The sequence below is a fragment of the Sphaerodactylus townsendi genome, linkage group LG01 (assembly GCF_021028975.2).
Source record: "Sphaerodactylus townsendi isolate TG3544 linkage group LG01, MPM_Stown_v2.3, whole genome shotgun sequence".
NCBI classification, from domain to species: Eukaryota; Metazoa; Chordata; class Lepidosauria; order Squamata; family Sphaerodactylidae; genus Sphaerodactylus; species Sphaerodactylus townsendi.
In genome coordinates, this window is record NC_059425.1 from 135,835,106 (window position 1) to 135,847,381 (window position 12,276).

Here is a 12,276-nt window from a genome sequence, read left to right on the forward strand (position 1 = left end):
GTCGCAGCAGCTTTCTCCTGTGTTTTTTTGGCTTCTCTTCCCTGGAAAAAACTATTTGGCTGACTGCCATTTTTTAATTGCCTAAACAACGAAGGAGATGACCTTGAGGAAACGCCGCCGGTCAAATCTGAGCTCTAATACCTCGAACCAAAAACCTCCTAAACAAAGTAAAATAGATGATTTTACCACCAATTACTCTCAGCAATCTCATCGTAATGAACTTAAGTTTTCAAATAGGTTTGAGGTTTTGGAAACCTCTGTTTCGGAAACTTTTGCTGCTCCTGCCGACTCCTTTTCACATGAGGAGTCTTTGCTAATGAACGAAGTTGCGAATAATAGCCTACATGAAGAGGAAAGTGCTTATCCTTCACCCTTACTCCCACTTGTAACAACCGAATGCTTACCAGCAGCAGGGAGTTCCTCTGTGTTTAACCATCATGAGCCCTTATCGGACAGCTCAGAAGTAAGGTACTTAACAGATTTACTTTCAAAGGAGGCTTTTCTTATTTCCAAGACCTTCGAGAAATTGCTTGGTTGCCTTGCTTCTTTGAGTGAGAGAGTGGGTTCTCTTGCCTCTTCCATCTCAGAACAATCCAGGACTTCCAACTATCCTGATTCACCCACTTTATATAACTCTAAATACTTATATTCTAATCATTTATTTTTTAACCCAGATAAATTCTCCACCATACTTGTGCTGCAGCACCACCAAGTGTCGGTTGATATAGGGGACTCTGCTCTTAACAATGGTCGGTGGTCAACCTTTCACAGGATATGTATATCCCTCAGTAAACTCCTCAACTGTCAACCAAAGAAGACCCACCTGAAATCCTTTAAAAGACTTCCATATCGAAATAAATATACAAGATTGGTACTAAGCTTTGAGTCCCCTGACACCCCTTCCTATCTTCTCAAGCACAAAGCTTTTTTGCTAAAAGCTATGACATCTGGGTAAACAGGGTTTTTTACAACACCAAAATCAATAAACTGGTGGACATCTCTAGCAACAAGAAGTCATTTAATAAAGTAATCTCTCTTAAGGAACCCTCGACTTTCTCATCCTGTACTCTACCAGAGACTCTCAACAGAAACACTGAAAGGACGAATGAGATTAACTCCATCCTGACAGAATGGAACTGTCTAAAGACTCTTATTGAGGGGATGGCGAGTCATCAATGTCCACACAAGAACTCAGATGTAATCCCTCCAACTAAGCAGGTGGCGGAAATTATTAAACAACCCCAGATAGACCCAGCTCCTCACTCACAACTTCTAGATCTCTCCATCCATCAACAGCCAATACAATACCAAACCATTAACAGAGAAAATCTCAAAAGCCCTTTAAAACCACTGAATCAAGAAATAGATATTGATCCATGCTCAGAAAGAGTACTCAATTACAGAGACTTCCGTAGCTTAGGAGGAAAATCTTGGGCAGCCGAACTGGAAGAATTGCAACTATGTTCTATCGATCCTAGTCCTGGTACCACCTCGGACACTATAACTCACAATGGAACAGATGAGACCCTAATATGTATTAGTTCCAAGGTCCCCCCAATCGAACACGAATCCACGATCAATGAAGGAAAGAACACAGAGGGATCTCGTGATCTTTCTATTGGCCTTCAAGAAGATCTAGTTGATATTTCAGCCTCCTCTGCACCTGCACTTGGTCAAAGAAACTTCATTAAATCAACAGCTCAAGTCCACCACTATGACATCATCCCAAATAACGGCTCAACTTCTGAAAAACACCGAACAATTTCCAGAGTACCCATATCAGTCACACCTCCAGACATGAACTCTATTGTTAACAGAATTTCATCTAATGGATGTACAGTAATTTCAGTCACAGATCACACCTACTGGATCTGGTACAGCCTGACGCCAGAAATGTCCCACACTATCGATATACTTTCCTCCTGGAACATATCAGGGTGGTGCCGCCACATAGGTGATTCTGATTTAATGAAATTTCTAGCCAGTTTTAATATTATCTCATTACAAGAGACTTGGACCAGTAGCGACATTCATCTTGCAGGTTATGCCTCCTTCTCAATTCCAGCATTCAGGTTAAAAGCCAGAGGGAGGATGAGAGCAGGTACTTGTATCCTAGTCTCTCTCAATGCAGAAATCAATGCAGTAGCACTAAACTCGTGCCCGCCTTTGGCCCAAGCCCTATTGATTTCGCAGCTCAATCTGAAATTTTTACTAGTAAATGTTTATTTGCCACCTGCAGAAGAGGCAAGCATTCTTGTAGAGAACTGGTCATGATTCCATCAATACATACTTTCGCTTGAGCAAGAACATCCTCTGACACCTGTCGTCATTGTTGGTGATCTAAACACCAGGATTGGAGAAAATGATTCAGCCCTAAATCAAAGATGTGGCTTAAATTTGGATGAAATTCAATCTGACACCATATCTCAATGCAGGTTGTCCAGCGATCACACCATAAATCAAGCAGCTCCCCATTTGATAGACCTTTGCCTATCAGCAAATAGGGTAATTTTAAATGGTCTTCCTCCCTTTGATTACCCTGGAAAGTTCACGTTTAGATCTGCACGTGGGGTGAGTGTGATTGATTATGTAATAATATCGCCTGAACTAACAAACCACATTGACCACTTTGCAATTATGGCTCGAACGGAAAGCGAGCACTCTCCCCTTCTTCTTAGACTAATAAACAAATCCCTTCGAAGCAAATCAGCTCAGGAAGAAGGGTCTTCCTGTTATGCCCGGCTTCGCTGGACGCATGAAACTGAACTAAACGTCGCTCATTCTATTTCTGATGATCGGATGGCTAACTTTCTTCAACAGTTAACTGCTGCAAGGACAGCAGAGGAGGTTTGTCAAATCTATAATGAACTGGTTTCCTACCTAACCACTCAGGGTTCCAGTAATCAATCACATCATAAACTTTCACATTCAGTGAATCCTTCCACCTGGTTTGACGGAGAATGTATGAGCAGCAAGTCCCAACTCCGGAAGTTATTTCATCATTGTGAACTTAGAGGAAAAGTGTCGCTATCAAAAGAGTACCTCGCAGCTAGAAAGTCCTATCATGATCTTTTAAAGACCAAAAAGAAATTACATCTTACAAAGATTTGGAACAATCTCCATCAAGCCTTTAACTCCAGAGACAGCAAAAGCTTTTGGCGCATAATTAATTCAAGTGCCGGCGAGCCCTATATAGCCATCAGTTCTCAGATTTCAGTGGAAGCATGGAGGACACATTTTACAGCCATTTTCTGCAATCCAGAACTTTTGGATATTCCATGTGCAACTGGAGCAGCAAAGCATTTACCAGAATGACCTCCTGTCAGCTGCGATGAGGTGGTCACCCTTATATCTAACCTAAAACAAGGGAAAGCGCCAGGCCCTGATGGCCTGCCACCTGAACTCTTTAGAAGATTCCCGGAGTTCTGGGCCCCTATTTTGGCTACCCTGTTTACCAAAATTAATAACAGTGGCTGTATCCCTAAGTATTGGACTGAAGCTATCATTGTACCTCTATATAAAAAAGGTGATCCATCAAATCCATCTAACTATCGCCTGATAAGCTTGCTTTCAGTGGCTAGTAAGCTTTACGCTAATGAGTACCTTATGATACGTCACTGCCTGGTCCTCTTCAGTGCTAGGCCCGGAACAGATAGGATATGCCACAGGTAAATCCACCCTTGACCATTGTCTGGTTTTAAATCATTTGGCGGAGAAATATTGCCACCCCAAGGGTGGGAAACTCCTTCTTGACTTTCCTAGATCTGAAATGCGCATTTGACTCTATCCCCAGGAATCAGCTGTGGGAAAAATTGACAGTGTTGGGAATAGACCAGAGATTACTGTTTCTTATTCGCCAGTTGTATTCCTCAACTACCTGTCAAGTTCGTTGTGATCGTGCTGGCCGCCTAACTTCACCTATAGTTTCTAACAAGGGAGTCAAGCAGGGTTGTATTCTTTTGCTCCTCTCCTGTTCAATCTTTTATTTAAATGACCTTGCTCCTCATTTATCTCAGACTGAAAGTCACGCACTCCATTTTGGGACAAAGACCCACATGTGCACTTCTCTGTGCAGATCTACACTGTGTTACTGTCTCGGTCCAAGGTGGGCCTGCAAAGACTACTTCAAGCCTTTGCGACGACTGCACAAACAGTGCCCTGTCGATTAATTATAACAAATCCAAAGTGCTGGATTTTTTCAATTCAAAAAAACTCAGCATCGTGGAAAATAAACGGTACATTGATTGAACAGGTCCCTTCATACAGATATTTAGGAATCACCTTCCACCATTCCTTAACCTGGACCTCTCATATCCACCAGACTCTCAATACAAGTAAAACCAAAGTGTTGGCAATATCCAGATTTTTTTTCACACCAGAGGCGTCAATTTTTTCCTGCCGCGAATGGAAGTTTTTCAGTTAAAACTACTGCCACAATTACTTTCACGGAGCTCCAATCTGGGGAGCAAAACCGCTGAGAAATTAGAGAGTGTTCAATCTTTGTTTTTTCGTCGCTTATTGGGTCTTCCAAACTCAGTCAACGTGATCAAGTTCTTTGTTTAGAAACCGGAGCCAAGACGATTTTTCCCCGGGTTTGGCTTTCTTTGTTTAAATACTGGCTTCGCCTTCATTTTAGAGCCCTCCCGGCAGTCTGACATATCTCCTGTTAAGCGCACCACTTCCACTCCAATCTGGCACACCCAAATTATCAATCAAATAAACAACATAGGTGTATCTTTTGACCAACTCCTACTGATGGATCTAAAGACAGGCTTTCGGAGTTTTGAAACAACGTACTCTTGACATTGAAGGGCAGCTTCTCACAGCTGGAGCCTGCAGAACTTGTTCTCCCACATTTTATGGCATTTCACCACCATTGCCGGGTTTCATGGCTAAATATCTGAGTAATTTAATCAATCCACATCTTCGTAGATATTTTATGCTTGCTCGGCTTAATATGCTACCGACTGCCCAAACAAGAGGCAGATATCATGGCATCCCACAGGAGAACAGGACTTGTTCCTGCGCAGCGGGCCTACCCGAAACAACTGAACACGTGCTCCTTCATTGTAAAGATTTGGCAGTTTATCAGTTGCTTTTTCTCGAGGCCATCTTGAAGAAATTTTCAGTGAGATCAGACAAGGAAATAGTTTCATACTTGCTTAGTGACCATCATCCCCACACTACTGAATCAGTTGCCAGGTTTTTAACAAAGGCACTTGGATCAAGGGTGAAACCTTTGTGTAAATTTTAGTCAATTGGTTTTAACATAATTTGTATTTTACCACTTTTTATATGCCATTAAAGGTATTGTATTTGTTGTATTTGTTGTAATATAAAATGTTCACTTATATGTTCAGTGAGACAAGAACCTCTATTTTACTCTTTAGCTTAATTGCTGAGTCAGTCAATTACAAGCAAAACAACCTAATACCATTCCTGGTGTTTATGCCTGCTAGGATGCTGTTAATTTTGCATTTGTCAACATTATTTATTGCCCCAGAATCATTTTGTAATACACCAGTAGTTGTATCCTAACAGACATTTACTATGAGAATATGAGCACCCTCTTGTGTATGAAAAAAGTAAGACATGTAATTGTAAAATGAAACTGAGTAATTCAGTCATGGCAAGACAAAAATAGTATTGAAAAGCCTTCATTCAGCCTGATTCAAGCTTTCTCCCCATGGATCCAGACAACCAGTTTTATTAGACAATTTACAGATAGATGTTAAATATAGTTTGTAAAAAAACCAGAAGAAGATTCACTTGTACTTCAGTAAATGCTGCAGGGGTTTCCTTCTGAGCTTCACAATCCTGTGCTGAGGATGGTGGGGGCCATCCAGCAGCACAGTAGCTTCTTTATGTTTTGGTGCCCTGGGCATGGTATGGCTTTTTTTGCCACCCAGATGAAGAGGATGCGGCAGGAGAACCTGTCCCAGGGTCTTTTAGTCTCCCAATCTGTTCCTGGTCCCATGTTGTCAGTGCTTATGCAACGCCAAGTCATTGCAGTACCGGTTGTCTTTCAGCAGCTCACATAGGATCCTGTTGGTAACAAATTGCATCTAAAAGATGGCAGTGGGTGTAACTAATGTGTATTGCTTCCTTCCATGTCACTGGTTTCTCCCCTTGCCCTTATTGTGCTGATTTAGGCAGTAAAACAGCAATTTTCACTATGTGCACAGTCACTCCACTGCAGTTATCCTATCCTATACACTAATCCCCTCAGTCATTAAAATATTAGCCAGATAACATATTTTGAATTACCAGATTATATCTGAGCATATAACTGTTTTGCTCCACCACTGACCCTTAGCAGCCAGTTGTGTATTTGGAATGAGGGGCAAGGCTTCTCTGCCTTATTGTTCTCTCCGCAGCATGAAGTATGGCAGCTCAGGCAAGAAGGTGAGATTGGCAAGGGTCTCACTGGAAAACAAGCTAGCTGTAGATGAAGGGGAGTAAAACTATCACAGCACCACCCCACCGTGGCCAGCTTGCTCCTTCTTTAGGTGGTTGCCACAGTGCTGATGTTACTCCCTCTTCTCTGTGCCAGCTTGCTCACCTTCTGGCAATTATCTGACTGCAGAGGCTGCAGGTGGGGGTGTTGAAGAAAACAGGTTCTCCTGTTCTTGGCATGTCATCTACTGTTCAGAGAGTTGTACAATTTACCTCTCCTCCAATCCTAGCAACAGTTGTTCCAATTTGCAAACTACTCACTAATCATAGGCAATGACTTTCCCATTTTCCTATCGAGCTAGGCGCCACGTGCTCAGAATGAACTACAGGTGGTCTTCCAAGAAGCCACATGTGGCTCCTGAGGAGCTATCACTGCGTTAAAGGCAGCGAAGAATAGGAACGACGAGCAATACAGGCACGGTTCGAACCCTGCTGGAAGTAAAAGGCAAAGGTAGCCAGTCGCCTGCGCAAGCACCGTCACATCGCTACGTTCACTAGCCAGACTATGTTTATGGGTTGATTTGTCACTGCCACACCATTAGTAAGAGAGATCTGGACAGGTTCTCTCATGTTCAGACTATGAAAATGACCACCTGCGGGTAACTGACAGACTCATTTCATCCTTCCTACACCTCTACTGCCAGGGGACCTGACGCCAGGCATCCGGAAGTGAAACACGAGAAGACGGAAATGAATGTGAACCATAGAGAAGGAAAGACTCAGACAGCCCGAATCCCCATAGGTTACGTTAGTCTATTTAAAAAGACGCTACCTTCTTTTCTCCTAAGCTCCAATGGGAGGAAGGGAGGGAGGGGCGTGGTCAGCCTCGATCTCATTCGTTCATTTCTATATAAGGAATGGAAAGCGCTCCGGCACGTTCTTTTTTCTGGAGAACTGCGCTGTGCTGCTTGGGAGTCGTCAGTTGACAAGTATGTTGCAAGGCGGGCGGGCGGGCAGGATTCTCTTGCCTCCAAAGGAGGGTTTTTTTTTTATTTTCAGGTGCAATTATTCAGTGTGAGCTATGTTGTGCGTGCCAGTTTCTTGTAGGAGTATGTGCAGCACTGGCGATTTAGTAAAGTCCTTTTTTTCCAAACGACTATAGGGAGGCATGCGTAAATGCTTGAATGGTGAACTGCATGCTGGGCTTTGTAGTCCGGAGGGAGGGGCATCTCAGTTGAGTTTTTAGGCCTCGCCACGTGGAGACTGCGCGATCTATTGGCGATTACTCCGAATATTTTAACATTAAATATTTTAACACTTTTCTTCAAGAGCATTTAAAAGTATTTTAAAGCCGTGGTTCTGTTTAAAATATTTTTCAAGCACTCTAAGCCATGTGTGTATTTGAAATACCACTGTTTACCATTGGCCTGGTATTATTTACTGCTGATTAAGAGTCCATAGGATTTTTAGTGTGAAATGTATCTGGCTGGCAACATTTTGGGAACAAATTAATCAGCTTTCAGGTTTATGGTAATTTAGGTTAGTTTACTGCTGTTTCTTTTAAATGTACTCTCTTTGTAAGTCTTATCAAAGTTATGAGAGAAGGGAGCTATGCTTAATTTCTCAGTGATATAATTGTATCTATAAAAACTCAAACGGTCATTGGATTGTGTGCCAAAATTGTGAACTGTATATAAAGTTTGATAGCTTACATGGTCATTCTGCTAACCTCATTATGTCTTTTAAAAATTTTTACTCCAGCAACCATGGGGCTTGATGCAGTGTTGGTGTTGCCACTTTGTATACAAAGAAAGAAGGTAAAGTCTTGCATGTTAACCTGCAAAAACATGAATATTTCAGGCTGGGGCACAAGTGGCAATGTCAATGATGAGCCTATCCCGAACCTGATGTTGCTGATGAAAAATATCATGCGGATCTGGCTTCTGAGATTCTTTGCTTGTCCAGAATAAGAAATGTTAAACAACTATTGCCGGAAATAAGCAAGTAACTGTTGTTTTGTAAACCCATTTACTACTCAAGTAGTTCTGTTGATAGTAGAACTGCTGTAAGCAAAATGGATTGAGGATATACCATTTAGCAGACTTTAGGATAAAATACTTTACAGATCCCTTTAATTTCAATTAGTAAAGCGGCTTGGTTGTGATGCTCTGCCTAGCATTCCTTTGAGCCACTGACAGAAGTTACTCATACTGCTTCTTTGTATATGCAGCTTTCTGGGCATTGATTGCAGGAGGTCAGTACTGTCTGTACTTGGTGTAATACTGGACCCTAAGTATTGAACTGTAGGTTTTGAGCTGCGGTGCATTGTGAAATAAATTAAAAATCTGTTTAAGAAAACTGATTCTTGATATCATTTCTTAAAATGAAGGGTGAATCTGACCAGAATTTGGTGAGATTTAGTGCAATTTTGCATGGCTTATAAATTGGAACTGTTTCACCAGGCCCATAGTTGTGGAATGCAGCAGTTTTCCATTGGGCTAGCCTTGCTCCCACCACCATTCCCTCCCACACACACACACCATTTCCTTCCTGAACAGTTTTGAAGATATTGAAGTGCAAGGGTATTCACTGTTTAACACACTCAATTTTATGACACCAAAGTCTTTTGGGGATTGTGGGAATTTATATTAGTTTTTATGGGTTTTCATTGTATGATGTCTATCATGATAAATTTCTCATTGTAAGCCACCCTGATTTCATTTGGGGAAGAGCAACCTAAAAGATAAATAAATAGTATTAGATGGGAAATGGCTGTTAAGCAATTTTTGTTTGTATTTTGTCTTTTAGGTTGTTGACAGACATGCTGAAAATGTTGCCTGCAAAGGTATGTATTTCAGCTAACTCATACTTTAAAACATTGGACTTGGTCCAGCCGATGATGAACCTATCCCGAACCTGAGCACTTGATGAAAAATCTCAAATACGGATCTGGCTTCTGAGGTTATACCACCAGTAGAAAATGTTGAAATAAGTTGTGTTGGTGCAACTGCTAATTTCTTGATTCTTTGCCTTGTAGGTTGGCACCTGTGGTCCAGGGAGCATGTGGATTGATCTGATGTTGGGATCATCTGTTGCTGATACTTAAACTACCATCAAACCAGTGGAATAACTTCATTGGTGTCAACATGAATATTACAATTGACTTTGAAGTCATTGGGGCTTAGATAGCTGTAACTGGCAGGGAGTTCAGTAGGCAAGTGTCTTGTACGTTAAAATGCAGTTAAAAATGATAAACAGTGGCAAGCAGGAGTTGATGGCATCTGTAGAAGCACCATGAAATTTCTATGAATCTGCAACTAAACTATTTAGGTTGTAGGGCAGAAAGGGACAAGCCACCTGTTTAAACATATATGTATGTCATTATATCTGGGCCTTTCGTTTAACAGAAAGGTACAAAGTAAGGTACAAAGTAAAACCAAGTTGGAATAGCAAATGGCCAATAGCAAACTACCAATCTTGCAATTTGGCAATATTGAAATGATTGCATAGATTAGATTAAGGAAACTACTTTGACTAGTAAGAAGATGCCTTTGAATCATGACCCAATGCATTTTTACTTTAAAATTGTATTGGGGTATATCCAACCATGCAGTTCCTCATGTGCAACATCTTTTTCACTTGGGAAAGAGGATCTAGCTATTTCTTATGGATCCCCACATCCCTCTTTCTGAGGGTGCGCCACAGTATTTATTTGTATATTTATATATCAGATTTAATATACCACCCCATCCCCAAAGGGCTCTGGATGGTGTACAACCAATAAAAGCATCACATTAAATCATTATCACTAAAACAACATTTTCAGTTAAACTCCATTAACGATCCGCTTCAACCTCCAACTTAAAATCGGTTAATGACATAAACAATGCACTCATTGGGCTGTCAGCATAATATGGATAAGCCCCCAAGGTGGGAATATGGGGTGCAGGGGACGGCACCTTCAACAATCGACCTCCCCAAAGGCCCTGTGGAACTGTTCTAGGGGCCGCAGGGCCCGGATGTCTGTGCGGAGAGTGTTCCACCAGGTCGGGGCCAGGGCACTAAAGGCCCTGGCCCGGGTAGAGGCCAGCCATACCATGGAGGTGAATGGGGAAGGTATGCTGGGTTGCAGTAAAAAGTGAAAAACCCTTGCTGCGTGAAATCTGATAGGATTGATGTATCTGCCTGAGCTTAGGACTTGAATACTTAAGAGAATCAGGTCTAAATTGACTGAATACACAACTGATATGTTTCCTCATTTTTAGTTAAATGAATGTGTCAAAGTCAGCTGCAGTCTTCCTGAACATATTCAGATCAGCCTCAAGACTTGGGAAGTCTGAACTAGCAGTGCAATAAATCTAAAAGTTGGGAATGTTCACATCAAATGGTCATATTTGTCTTTATTTTTAAATTTCAGAATTGCAGTAAGAACATATAGTTGCAGTGAAAGTACATCAAAATAAAAGTTTTCTAAAAGTGCTATGCTTTTTTAATTGAATATGAACTATTTACTGGTTGAAGGCAATAAGAATGACACACAGGAATAAAATGTGTCCTAAAGTAGAAGAAATGGATGTTTCATTAAACAATAAATGGTCACTGTTCGGTAACCTCACAGCGTGGCATAGCACACAGCAGGATTATTATGGCTTCTGGTTTCATATGTCAAATGATGTAGTGCTAGAAAAGGAACTTGAAGTGTTATGCTTACATTGATAGTATGAAGAGATTTCCCCCTAAGCCAGCTGGGATTTTCAGGATAAGTATGTCCTAATCAATGATTGTTTTTGTGCTACCTTATCTACCATTAACGACAAAGGCTCTGGTTGATGAAACTTCATAATAAATCAATAGATATATTGGACAAATGTTATTTAATTTTTTAAATGTCAAAAAAGCAACAAAGCAGTGTTAGTTTGGCCACAATATCCTGAATGAATTTGTTTAACCTCAGAAGTACTGCAGATGGGACTGCTACTTTTATACCCTGCAGTATGATTCCAGAGATATCTGACTAGCCACTTGAGTATTTAGAAGAGATTATTATTTCATGGAACAACAGTTGGGGAGGGAGGAAACTAGCTATGTGATAGCATTGTGGTAGGTGCAGATTGATTGGATGCTTTTTTAGGTGACAAGTCTAAATGAAAGCAATGAAATTTGACTTTTGAGTTAAAATCTGGGTTTATGAGTAGGTGAGAAAAAGCTAAAATGCTTTGAAGTCCTTGAGGTTTGACAAGGTATTCAAAGCAAATTTTAATTTTCCTCACGGAAGGAGAAAAAAGTGAAGTATAAGAAAAACATAGTGGTTCATGTCTCAAAGCTACTGGCATTTCTATAGCAGAACTGTTGAATCTGGTATACACTAACTAGTTTCAGGTGGGTAGCTGTGTTGGCCTGTAGTAGAAGAGGAAGATTCAAGTCCAGTAACAACTCCAAGACCAAAACGATTTCCAGGCTACAAGCTTTGGGGAGTCTTGGACGGTGTCAATGGACACTTATCAAACACTGGATGGGCACCCTTCAATAAGAGTGCTGCCAACTTAGGTTTTTCTTCCATACTGCCTCTGGAGTAGTAGCTTTTTGGAAGTTTGACAACTGACCTCTAGGTATGCAAAATGTATTTTGTAGACGTGAAAACTTTTAGAATTTTAAATCCGCTTTTACTGAACCCTCAGAAAGTAGCTTCGTTCAGGAAAGTGTGTTGGACTAGTACGATTGCCACACTCCTAATTTCTCCCCCCCCCCCCGCTTGCCTCAAAGGAAAGCTGCTAGACCAGTTGTCACCTAGCCTAGTTTAAAGCCACACCGTAGTCACTGAAACGTCGTTTCTAGTGAAGCATTTAAACGTTTACCGCTCTCTCCAACCAACCTTTCTAG

General features: G+C 41.2%; 2 non-coding genes across 2 annotated transcripts; both read left to right on the top strand.

Annotated features, from left to right (window-relative positions):
• The first annotated feature begins 8,275 nt into the window (after nucleotides 1-8,275).
• LOC125425657 lies at nucleotides 8,276-8,346 on the top strand. Its single transcript, XR_007243420.1, has one exon. It is a non-coding gene; the product is annotated as a small nucleolar RNA SNORD50 (small nucleolar RNA).
• Nucleotides 8,347-9,287: 941 nt separating this feature from the next.
• LOC125425656 lies at nucleotides 9,288-9,359 on the top strand. The gene has a single exon (XR_007243419.1). It is a non-coding gene; the product is annotated as a small nucleolar RNA SNORD50 (small nucleolar RNA).
• The last annotated feature ends 2,917 nt before the right edge of the window (nucleotides 9,360-12,276 follow it).